Raw genomic sequence first — 12039 nt, forward strand, 5'->3', positions numbered from 1 at the left:
GAGGGATACCCCCCCCACCCCGAGTGCTCGAATTTTGTGCACCGGGCCTCTAATCCTCTAATATATATGTATTTTTTCCCCCTAACTCAGAATCCCAGCTATTTTATCTATTCTGTTCTTCCATTAGCCCACCCAATCTATAGTAGACACAAAAGTTTCTAAGAAAATCTAGTGTATGTTCTATAATAAGTTTCCCTCCTTTACCGGTTGTTCAGTCCACTTTTGCTACTATTTCTGAGAAGCATCAAGGCACAATGAAATAATGTTGGACTGGGACACATGAGACTTAGAAACTAGTCCAAACTCTAACAGTGACTCACCATATACAGTATATAATACATATAATACTTTCCCATTGTGGACTTCAGTTCCTCTTCTGAATAAAATTCAGGTATTGAACTAGATTCATATTTCCAAAAAATGAAAATATTCAAATACTAATGAACAAAATGCTTGCCATTTCAGTTATGCCATCTGTACTTTTACACAATCTACTCACTTTTTTAGTTAACATTGTAATAAGCAATAAAAATTACAAAATAATGGTTTGATGGGCTGGTTATATTTTTAACTCATTAAAAAACTTCTAAAATAAAGTGATGCATGTGCTACCTGAAATCACTCATACCCCAGTGATATATGTGTGTGTGTGTGTGCGCGCACACACACACACACATATATCACTGGGGTATGAGTGATTTCAGGTAGCACATGCATCACTTTATTTTAGAAGTTTTTTAATGAGTTAAAAATATAACCAGCCCATCAAACCATTATTTTGTAATTTTTATTGCTTATTACAATGTTAACTAAAAAAGTGAGTAGATTGTGTAAAAGTACAGATGGCATAACTGAAATGGCAAGCATTTTGTTCATTAGTATTTGAATATTTTCATTTTTTGGAAATATGAATCTAGTTCAATACCTGAATTTTATTCAGAAGAGGAACTGAAGTCCACAATGGGAAAGTATTATATGTATTATATACTGTATATGGTGAGTCACTGTTAGAGTTTGGACTAGTTTCTAAGTCTCATGTGTCCCAGTCCAACATTATTTCATTGTGCCTTGATGCTTCTCAGAAATAGTAGCAAAAGTGGACTGAACAACCGGTAAAGGAGGGAAACTTATTATAGAACATACACTAGATTTTCTTAGAAACTTTTGTGTCTACTATAGATTGGGTGGGCTAATGGAAGAACAGAATAGATAAAATAGCTGGGATTCTGAGTTAGGGGGAAAAATACATATATATTAGAGGATTAGAGGCCCGGTGCACAAAATTCGAGCACTCGGGGTGGGGGGGGTATCCCTCAGCCCAGCCTGCGCCCTCGCAGTCCAGGAGCCCTCTGGGGATCCTTAGCACTGCCATGGAGGCGGGAGAGGCTCCCGCCACTGCTGTGCTCGCCAGGCCAGCCATAAGCCCGGCTTCTGGCTGAGCGGCGCTCCCCTGTGGGAGCACACTGACCACCAGGGGGCAGCTCCTGCATTGAGCGTCTACCCCCTGGTGGTCAGTGCACATCATAGCGACCAGTCGTTCTGCCATTGGTCGATTTGCATATTAGCCTTTTATTATATAGGATATACAAAATGCAAATACATTTTATTTTTTATGCCTATCATTATTTCAGTTCCCTAATTTATAATAGTATGATTACCAAAAGGGCAAATATGAAAAGAGCTAGAAATAATAAGCTGACTTGGATTGACATCATTAATTCTTCAGGTTTCTCTGTACTTTAGAGCTGGAGTTGAAGGAGTACTGGAGAAATCATTAATGTAGAATTTTATTTATATGTAATACATTCTTAAGGACTAGCTCTGAATTAACACATTTTTCTTTTTCAGAGTCCTTATAGGACAGTTCTTCGAGATAATGCAATACCAACAATATTTGATCTTACCAGTCATTTGAACAATCCACATAGTAGACACAGAAAACGAATAAAAGAATTGGTATGTCAATATGCTTTCAGCTTTCCCAATCCCCGGTATACTATGAAATCAAATAGATATATTCATGTTAAAATTGAACTAAGTTACTCTCTATTTCAAAGGTACCTATACAGGAAATGAATGCTATGGTTATTATTGAAGTAGCCAGGATGTAAAATGATAACTTTGTTACAGTATTTAAATTGGAAAATGTCTCTCAAATTTAGCCAATTGATACTCATTGGCTTGGGCCAAAGTGTGCTGTTGATTACAGGCTACTATCTCCTTTCCTTTTTATGAAGAAAAACAAAACATTACCTTTTCTTTTATAGTAAGAAAAGTGGAACTGAGGTATATTTCCAGAATTTAGCACATATGGATACAGAAAGGGAAAGTTTAAAAGTTAAGACATGGATAGTTTTACCTAGAGATAGGATTCTATTGCTATTAAGTACTGACAGGATTTAGAAAAAGCTTTTCAATCTCTGTATATGGCATCATTTATGTGTGTTTTTATATTCCTTTGATATCCTTTAGATCAGGGGTCCTCAAACTTTTTAAACAGGGGGCCAGTTCACTGTCCCTCAGACCGTTGGAGGGCCGAACTATAGTTTAAAAAAAACAACTATGAACAAATTCCTATGCACACTGCACATACCTTATTTTGAAGTAAAAAAACAAAATGGGAACAAATACAATATTTGTATTTGCATGTGGCCCGCGGGCCGTAGTTTGAGGACCCCTGCTTTAGATGATTGAAACCTACCTGCTCTTTGTTAACCTTAGGCCAACAAAATTAAATTACTCAGACTCCTCAGTCCATGGCTTTCTCTTATCATTACCACTAATAAGACACTTATTTTGTTTATTTTTCCTTCTTCCTGTATTACCCCATTCCTACCCTCCCTGTAGGTATCCATGCTAGTGTCTTTAATATATGTCATTTCACTCTACCAATTATGTGCTTTCTTTAAGACAACATTTATATATAATTTCCTTCATGTTTACCTTTCATATTTAGATTTTTAATCCATTTGGAGTTGTATGTATTGTGTGCAGTAGAAATCTAATTTTATTTTTCTTCTTATAGAGAAGACCAGTTTTCCCAGCATGCTCTATTAATCCATCCTTTCTTCTATTGGTATAACCTGCCACCTCTGTCATATACAAATTCACATATATGCAGGGCTGTTTCTGGAGCTCCATTCTGTCCTGTTGGAATTTTTTGTTGTTGTTGTTAATCCTCACCCGAGAATATTTTTTTCATTGATTTTTTAGAGAGAGTCGAAGGGAGAGGGGAGAGGGAGAAACAGAGAGGGAAACATCAATGTGAGAGAGATACATCGATAGGTTTCGTCCAGCATGCACCCCGACCGGGGCCAGGAATCAAGCCTGAAACCGAGGTACATGCCCTTGACCGGAATAGGACTCGAGATCCTCAGTCTGCAGGCCCCGCTCTAACCACTGAGCAACCAGCTAAGGCATTGTTGCAGTTTCATAAAAGAAAACATGTACATTTTTCTTTAGATTACTTTCTAAATACATTATGGTTTTTGGTATTGTTTATGTATTCTAGATGAGATTGTTTCCAGCAGTTTTGAAGGCTCTTTAATATTAATCCTGTAACACCTATGGGCACTTTCTGCTGGAAAAGAAGCCCCTTGCTGGTCTGGCCTTTGGGAAGGGTTCCCCCCTCAGGCGGGAATCAGAAAGTAAGACATTGCCCAGCTGGCATGGCTCTGATTGAGCATCAACCTATGAACCAGGAGGTCATGGTTCGATTCCTGGTCAGGGCACATGCCTGGGTTGCAGGCTCAATCCCCAGTAGTGGGTATACAGGAGGCAGCCAATCCATGATTCTCTCTGATCGTTGATGTTTCTGTCTATCTCTCCCTCTCCCTTTCCTCCCTGAAATCAATTTTATATATATATTATATGTTATTAAATGTTATCAAGAATCTGTGAGATTTGTAAAAAAAAGAAAAAAAAAGTTAATCCTATTAGTATGCCGGGTTTTCTATGTAGTTGATTATATTAGCTACAAACAAGGACAATCTACAAATAAGGACAAATTTGCCTTTTCTTCCAATTCTTTTTCACCATCCTACTGTTTGTGTCCATAGGTCATGCATATATGCATATGTTCTTTGATTAATCTCTCTCCCACCCCCACCCCACTTCCCTCTGAGATTTGAGAGTCTGTTCCATGTTTCTATGCCTCTGGTTCTATTTTATTCATCAGTTTATTTTGTTCATTAGATTCCTTATTTGTTTATTTTTAGAATCAACTGCTGATAATTATGTTTTTATTGCCATTTTATTGTTTATATTTTTAATCTTTTTTTCCTTCTTCTTCTTAAAGAATACCCTTCAACATTTCATATAATACTGGTTTGGTGGGGATAAACTCCTTTAGCTTTTTCTTGTGTGTGAAGCTCTTTATCTGACCTTCAGTTCTAAATGATAGCTTTGCTGGGAAGAGTAATCTTGGTTATAGGTCCTTGCTATTCATCACTTTGAATATTGCTTGCCACTCCCTTCTTACTTGCATAGTTTCTATTGAGAAGTCAGCTGACAGTTATATGAGAGCTCCCTTGTAGGTAGGTAACTGCTTTTCTATCACTACTTTTAAGATCCTCTCTTTGTCTTTAATTCCTGGCATTTTAATTACGTGATGTCTTGGTGTGGACCTCTTTGGGTTCATCTTGTTTGGAACTCTTTATGCTTCCTGGACTTGTAAGTTTATTTCTCCACCAGGTAGGGGGAGTTTTCTGTCATTATTTCTTCAAATGGGTTTTCAATATCTTGCTCTCTTTCTTCTCCTTCTGGCACCCCCATGATGTGAATGTTGGTATGCTTAAAGTTGTCCCAGAGGTTCCTTATACTATCTTCATATTTTTGGATTCTCCCCCCCCCCCTTCTTTTGATTGGGTGTTTTTTGCTTCCTCATTTTCCAAATCGTTGATTTGATTCTCGGAATCCTCTACTGTAGAATCCCTGTAAATTATTCTTTATTTCAGTTATTGTATGCTTAATTTCTGACTGGTCCTTTTTATGTCTTTGAAATTCTCACTGAGATCCTTGAAATTCTCATTAAGTCCCATGAAGCTCTCATTAAGATCTTTGAGCACCTTTATAACCATTGTTTTGAACTCTGTACCTAGTAGTTTGCTTGCTTCCATTTTATTTAGTTCTTTTTTTCTGGAGATTATTTCTTTTCTTTCATTTGTGACATGTTTCTTTGTCTCCACATTTTGGCTGCTTCCCTGTGTTTGTTTCTATATATTAGGTAGAGCTGCTATGTCTCCTGGAATTGGTAGAGTGGCCTTGTGTAGTAGGTGTCCTGTAGGGCCCAGTGGCTCAGCCTCCCCAGTCACCAAAGCTGGACAGTCTAGGTACACCCCTGTGTGGGCTGTGTACTCTGTCTTGTAGTTGAGCCTTGATTACTGTTGGTGTCACTGGGAGGAATTGACCCCCAGGCCATTTGGCTGTGAGGACCAGCTGTGACTACAGTGGAAGAGCTGCTGTGCAGGAGACATCTCTATGGAGTAGGATTTGCTTTAGTGTGGCTTTGGTGCTCACTGAGTCTGCTCCTTGAGTTTGTTGCTCGTGGATGTGTAGAGTTGTAATCTGGTATGGTCTGAAGCTGTCCACCTGGTGCACTGGCTCTGGGGCCCCCCTGGAGGTGCAAAGTCAGCCACTGCCTGAGCCCTGCTTTCGGTTACCTGTCAGGAGCTATAGAGCAATCTGCAGATGGCTGCTACTTACCTTGGGCTTAGAAGTGCCCAGGAAAGGCCAAGCTGTGAAACAAGGCAAGCTGCTGCTAGTGCCAGGCCTGGCACCTCTTACTGAGAGGATTGGGGGACTCTATGCCAGCAGCTGCTTGTTTGAGAGATTTTAGGAAAGTCTGAAGCCTGAGCCAGGACAGGCCATTCATATGGAAAAGCTGAAAAGCCACTGCAAATAGCTTGGGTGGAGCTGCAAATTGGGTGGGGCAGGATCTCAGGGAATCACCATGGCGAAGGGAACGATGTGAGCCAGGCTGATGAAAACTCAGATATGGCACTTGCCAGTCAGCTCTGTGATGGGGGAGGTCTCAGCATAGGAACAGTGACCTCTGCCAGCACTTTTGTCGAGAATGCTGCCCCCCAAGTTCTTGCTCCAGTGCCAGACAATCCAGTTCTTCCCAGTATGTACCTGGATTCCTCCCAAGCCACTGCCCCAGCGCTGGCTCTCAGAGAGAGCTAGACCAAGTAAGTCTGTGCACTGCCCCTTTAAAAGGAACTACTGTGACTCCAGCAGCCTCTGTGGTGCTCAGCCACAATCCCTGCTCATTTTTACAGCCCAAAGTTACGGGGAACTTCTCTTCCCAGCACTGGAACCCTGTGCTAAAAGGTCTGGTGTGGGGCTGGGATCACTGGCTTCTCCCAGGAAGCCTCCGCATCCCAGATATCCCTTCGATTAAAAAAAGTCACACATGGTTGTCGGACCAGCCCTTTCGCACTGCTACCCCTCCTACCAGTCTCAATGTGCTTTTTTTTCTTTAATTGTCTAGTTTTAGGACTTCCATTCAGCTAGATTTCAGGCAGTGCTGAATGATGGTTGTTCTGTATTTTCATTGTAATTTTGATATGGTTGTGGGAGGCAGTGAGTACCGGTGTTTACCTATGCCCCCATCTTGATTCTCCTGTTCCAATTCTTATTTTAATTTTTTCTGTTCTCTGTTGTATTGTTTAGTCAAGATCTGTACTGCTGTGTTGAACAGTCCCAATAACATCACAGCTAGTATACTTGCCTTGTTCCATTAAGTCTGATGTTTGCTGTTGTTTTTGTCAAGCTAGGAAAATTCCCTTCATTACCTTTTAATACTCATATTCAGAGTTTCTGTTATAATTTGTTGTATTTATTAAAAGCTTTCATTGCATCTGTTGAATAGAAAAGTTCACAATATTTTTTTTCACTCTTTAATGTGGTGAATAACTGATGGGTTTTCTGATGTTGAACCATCTTTACATTCCTGTGATGAACCCTAATTGATTGCAATAGATCCCTGTTTTTATACAGTATTGGAATCAGTTGGTCAATATTTTATTTAGGATCTTGCATTTAACAGTGTTGGCCTATAATTTCTTTTTATGCACTTTTATCCAGTTATGGTAGCAATGTTCTATTAGTCTCATAAAATGACCTGGATAGCTTTCCTTTTTTCACTCTGTATTTTTCTAGAAAAATTGTATAAAGTAAATATATGCTCTTGAAAATTAGATTGAACGTGGTAGAACCATCAGAGCGCTATAGTGAGTAGGGAAATATTTTGATTGCCATTTCAATTTATTTATTGGTTTTCTCTTCTGTGTGTTTTATATGTTTCTAAAAGTTTATGAACTTCATCTAGGATTTGGAATGTTTCCCTTTCTCTGCCCTTAAAACTATTTTAATAATCTTTTTGAAGAAATAGTGATTACTTTTGTCAATGATTGAAGTACTTGTGAGCTATTTTATTGGTTTCTTCTTGATTGAGGGATTTGGGTGTTGGCTTTTTCTAGCTTCTTGAATGTTTAGCTCATATTTATGTATATTTAGTTATAAATGTCTCTCTAAGTATGTTTTTGCTGTATCTCACAGTTTTAGACATGTAGTGCTTTCATTGGTCAGCAATACTTTGTGATTTCTTTAACATGGGATACTTCTTGTTTCTAGTTTCCAGACATGGGTTTATTTTTTTTTAAATAATTTTTTATTGTTGAAAGTATTACATATGTCCCCTTTTTCCCCCCATTGACCCCCTTCAGCCTGCCCCTGCCCTCCCCCACCCCAGGCCTTCAGCACCCTATTGTCTGAGTCCATGGGACATGCATATATGCATACAAGGTCTTTGGTTCATTACCTCCCACCCCCCCCCCCCCCCCCCCCCCCCCCCCCCACCTGCAAGCCCTCAAAATTGCGTTTTTTAGCTCTATATCGTCCATTTCTGTCATGTTTTTTTGTCTCCGCATTTTTTATGCTTTCTTGGTGCACCCTCTAGTGGTCTTTGTGCGCAGTCTTGTTCTAGTTGAGCCTTGATTGTTGTAGTTAATACTAGAGGGATTTGACCACCAGGCCGACTGGCTGTGTGAATCAGCTGTGTCTGCCGCGGAAAACTTCTGTCCTCTGGGGAGGTGCTAATCTAGCCTTTGCCTGAGGCGATCTGTCAGCCTGATTCTTGATTGTTTTTAGGTGACCTGTCTTTGTAAAAAATATTTGACATTTTCAGTTTTGCTAAACTACATCCTGTTCTGATTTTTTCATGCATTTCTTTACCTCTATTATATTTATTTGTTTTTCTGGAAAATATTGACACTACACAACAGTACTCTAAATCAGCTTTCTTCTTAGTAATGTGTACCAGGGGTGAGGAGCTCAACACTTCCATCCTGTAGCTATTATTTCCCTATACTCTGTCTTTCCCCACCCCCACCTTCCAACCCCCATCTCAGGGAATCTCAGACACCTTGCAGCAGGCACACTGCTCCAGATCTGTCATCCATGTAACTCTGGCAGCCCACAGGATGAAGAGGGATAGCTAGCCTGCTGACATTTCTTCATATCAGTATCATGTCCCATGCTGCCCAGCAGATACCCGCTGTCTCCAGCTGTCACTGGTACTGCTGCTTTCCTGCCCTGGAATAGTAACCATTGCAGTGGGTTGGAGAGAGAGAAAAGAACACAATTGGGAAGTTCTTCCTTAATCTAACCCTTTATGTGCCACTTGCCTATCTCTGCTATATGCACTCATTTTTTTTCCATACTGGCACTGTGTCACCTTCTGCTTCCTAGGGATTTCTCATAGCTTTTATGTTAGGTTCTGGAATCTAGCAATTCCCTCTTACATATTATCCCCCTGGGTTAGAGTAGCAGGAGGTAGGGCACATGATTTTGTGTCCCCTCGGATTTTATCTCATGCTATGGTATACATTCATGCCTTTTATTAGCCAATAAAACACTTATAATCCAATGATTTAGATATAAAGTAAATTAAATGTTGTGTTCTTTCTCCTCTAGTATTTTATTATAAGCTTGGAGTCATGAGCAAATTAATTGTTCTAGTTTTCCCATCATCTATCTGTTTGAAGAATGTATTTCTTTTAAAGAATGTATGCTCTTGAGAGAATTAAATTTGACTCCAAATATGCTTTTTACTTGTGAGTCTACGTAATATGCTAGAGTTGACTTTTCATAAAGATGGTTTTTTTCTTTTTTTCTTGTCATTTAGAGTGAAGATGAAATCAGGACACTGAAACAGAAAAAAAGTAAGTGCTAGTGTTAATGACTCAACTTCTGAATGCCTTTTAAAAAGGCCTTGACCTGGTAAGGACAAATAAATATGTTTTATGTTCAAAACCTGTGAGAATGTTTTGGAATTGTCTGTGCAACTAAAACCTTAGTTCAGTTTGTCTTTATTGAGTGCTAATACACCATTCACTTTGCCCACTCGGTGCTCTCAGTGTGGTAGCGGGTGGCAGGCACACAGAGTGTTCCAGTACAGGGAAGGGAAGGTAGCAATAAGGACAGAAGTAGAATCTGTCCATCCAATATGTAGTGCATAATAGGTTCTTGGTAATTAAGGAGTAAATGCTGTGGGGATACTTAGTCTTATAGAGGGTAGGAGTCCAAAAGCCTTTCTGCAGGTACTGATGCCTATATCAATTAATTTAATTCTTACAATAGCCCTGAAGTAACATACCTCTAGATGGACTGTTATTTTCCCCCTTTACAGATGAGGAGACATGGATTCAGGCAAAGAAAAAGGGAAGGATATTCTTTGCAGAGGTAGAGTGGCTTGAAACAGGGTGCCAGATTTGAGGAACTACATTCATTTTGTTGTTGGAGCTTCTAAAACCCATGATGGTTAGAAATGAACTCAGGGGGACCACAGGGGCCAGGACTTGCAGGGTTGTGTATATGACTGTAGGCAGGACACTTCACTGCAGGGCCATCCAAATATGAAGAAATTAGGCTAATTTGGAAAAACTATCCCAGTTGTACTGTGTTGGGTTGGCATTGTACAGAAATTAACAGCCATATTGGTCTAGAAACGTTCAACATAATTTTTTCCATTTGTACAGGGGTAACACCCTGTATTAAATATGTAAGGTCTTAATCTACATGGGTTTGATTACAGAAACTAATTAAGTATTCTCTAAATAATGAAAAAAAAAGAAATTAGGCTAAGATTTCTAATAGTCTAGTATTAGCCCTGGAAATTATATGAACATACTTTACATTACATTAGTTTTTGTTTTGTTTTTTTTAATATATTTTATTGATTTTTTACAGAGAACTACATTAGTTTTTATAGGTGTCTCATCTCCCATATATAAGTATAGCAATAAAAACAGTATCAGTATGAACCTTGGAGCCAGACAAACTTGGATTTCAAGTTCACCTCTTTTTTTTTTTTTTAAATCCTCACCTGAGGATGTTTTTACTGATTTGGGGGAGCAGGAAGGGGGAAGAAGAGAGAAACATCAATGTGAGAGAGAGACATTGATTGGTTGCCTTCTGTACGTACCCGACTGGGGATCAAACCCACAACCTTTTGGTGTGGGGGACAATGCTCCAACCAATGAGCCACCCAGCTAGGGCTCATCTCCATCTTTCTAACTGCATCTATGGCCTTGAGCGGTTATTTACTATCATTTGTCAAATGGGGTTGATACCATCTGCCTATAGAGGGAGTAATGGGAAACATAGAATGTCAGCACAGTATGTCATAAATATTCTCTTCCCCTTCCTTTTTCTGAGGGCACATACTGTCTTATTACTTAATATGTGATGTACCTTAAGTTTTTAAAATATATCTCTGTTCACAGTGTTTGTCTTCCCCACTAGAGTGTAATCTCTGTCCTAGTCTGTGGTCCAGTAGGTGTTCTGTGAATGTTGAATAAATGAGTTAGTGGATTTTAAGTATTTAAAAAATCAAGAATGCATTTTTTGTTTGTATGGTTCCTCATAAGCCTGTTTTTAAAATTCTTTGTTTTCCAGTTGACGAAACTTCTGAACAGGAACAAAAACATAAAGAGATCAACAACACCAATGCTCAGAACTCCAATACAGAAGGGGGTGAAGAACAGGATGAAGACATTTTACCTTTAACCCTTGAGGAGAAGGAAAACAAAGAATACTTAAAATCTTTATTTGAAATTTTGATTCTTATGGGAAAAGAAAACATATCTCTGATGGACATGAAGCTGATGAAATCCCAGAAGGTCTCTTTACTCCTGATAACTTTCAGGCACTGTTGGAGTGCCGAATAAATTCTGGTGAAGAGGTTCTGAGAAAGCGCTTTGAGACAACAGCAGTCAACACACTGTTCTGTTCAAAAGCACAGCAGAAACAGATGCTAGAGATCTGTGAGAGCTGCATTCGGGAAGAAACGCTCAGGGAAGTGAGAGACTCTCACTTCTTTTCGATTATCACTGACGACGTAGTGGACATAGCAGGGGAAGAGCACCTGCCTGTGTTGGTGAGGTTTGTTGACGAAGCTCATAACCTGCGAGAGGAATTTGTGGGTTTCCTGCCTTATGAAGCTGATGCCGAAATTTTGGCTATGAAATTTCACACTACGATAACTGAGAAGTGGGGATTAAACATGGAATATTGTCGTGGCCAGGCTTACATTGTGTCCAGTGGATTTTCTTCCAAAATGAAAGTTGTTGCTTCTAGACTTTTGGAGAAATATCCCCAAGCTGTCTACACACTCTGCTCTTCCTGTGCCTTAAATATGTGGTTGGCAAAATCGGTGCCTGTTATGGGAGTGTCTGTTGCGTTAGGAACAATTGAGGAAGTTTGTTCTTTTTTCCATCGATCACCACAACTGCTTTTAGAGCTTGACAATGTAATTTCTGTCCTCTTTCAGAACAATGAAGAAAGGGGTAAAGAACTGAAGGAAATTTGCCATTCTCAGTGGACAGGCAGGCATGATGCTTTTGAAATTTTAGTGGACCTCCTACAAGCACTTGTTTTATGTTTAGATGGTATAAATAATGATACAAATATTAGATGGAATAACTGTATAGCAGGCCGAGCATTTGTACTCTGTAGTGCAGTAACAGATTTTGATTT

The 12039-nt window shown here is 39.4% G+C and overlaps 1 non-coding gene across 1 annotated transcript; it reads left to right on the forward strand.

Moving 5' to 3' along the window:
• The first annotated feature begins 1755 nt into the window (after positions 1 to 1755).
• LOC102243354 lies at positions 1756 to 12033 on the forward strand. The gene is made up of 3 exons (XR_001362276.1): positions 1756 to 1956; positions 9188 to 9224; positions 10960 to 12033. It is a non-coding gene; the product is annotated as an uncharacterized LOC102243354 (transcript).
• Positions 12034 to 12039: the final 6 nt, after the last annotated feature.

Source organism: Myotis brandtii, unplaced genomic scaffold (genome assembly GCF_000412655.1).
Source record: "Myotis brandtii unplaced genomic scaffold, ASM41265v1 scaffold244, whole genome shotgun sequence".
NCBI lineage: Eukaryota > Metazoa > Chordata > Mammalia > Chiroptera > Vespertilionidae > Myotis > Myotis brandtii.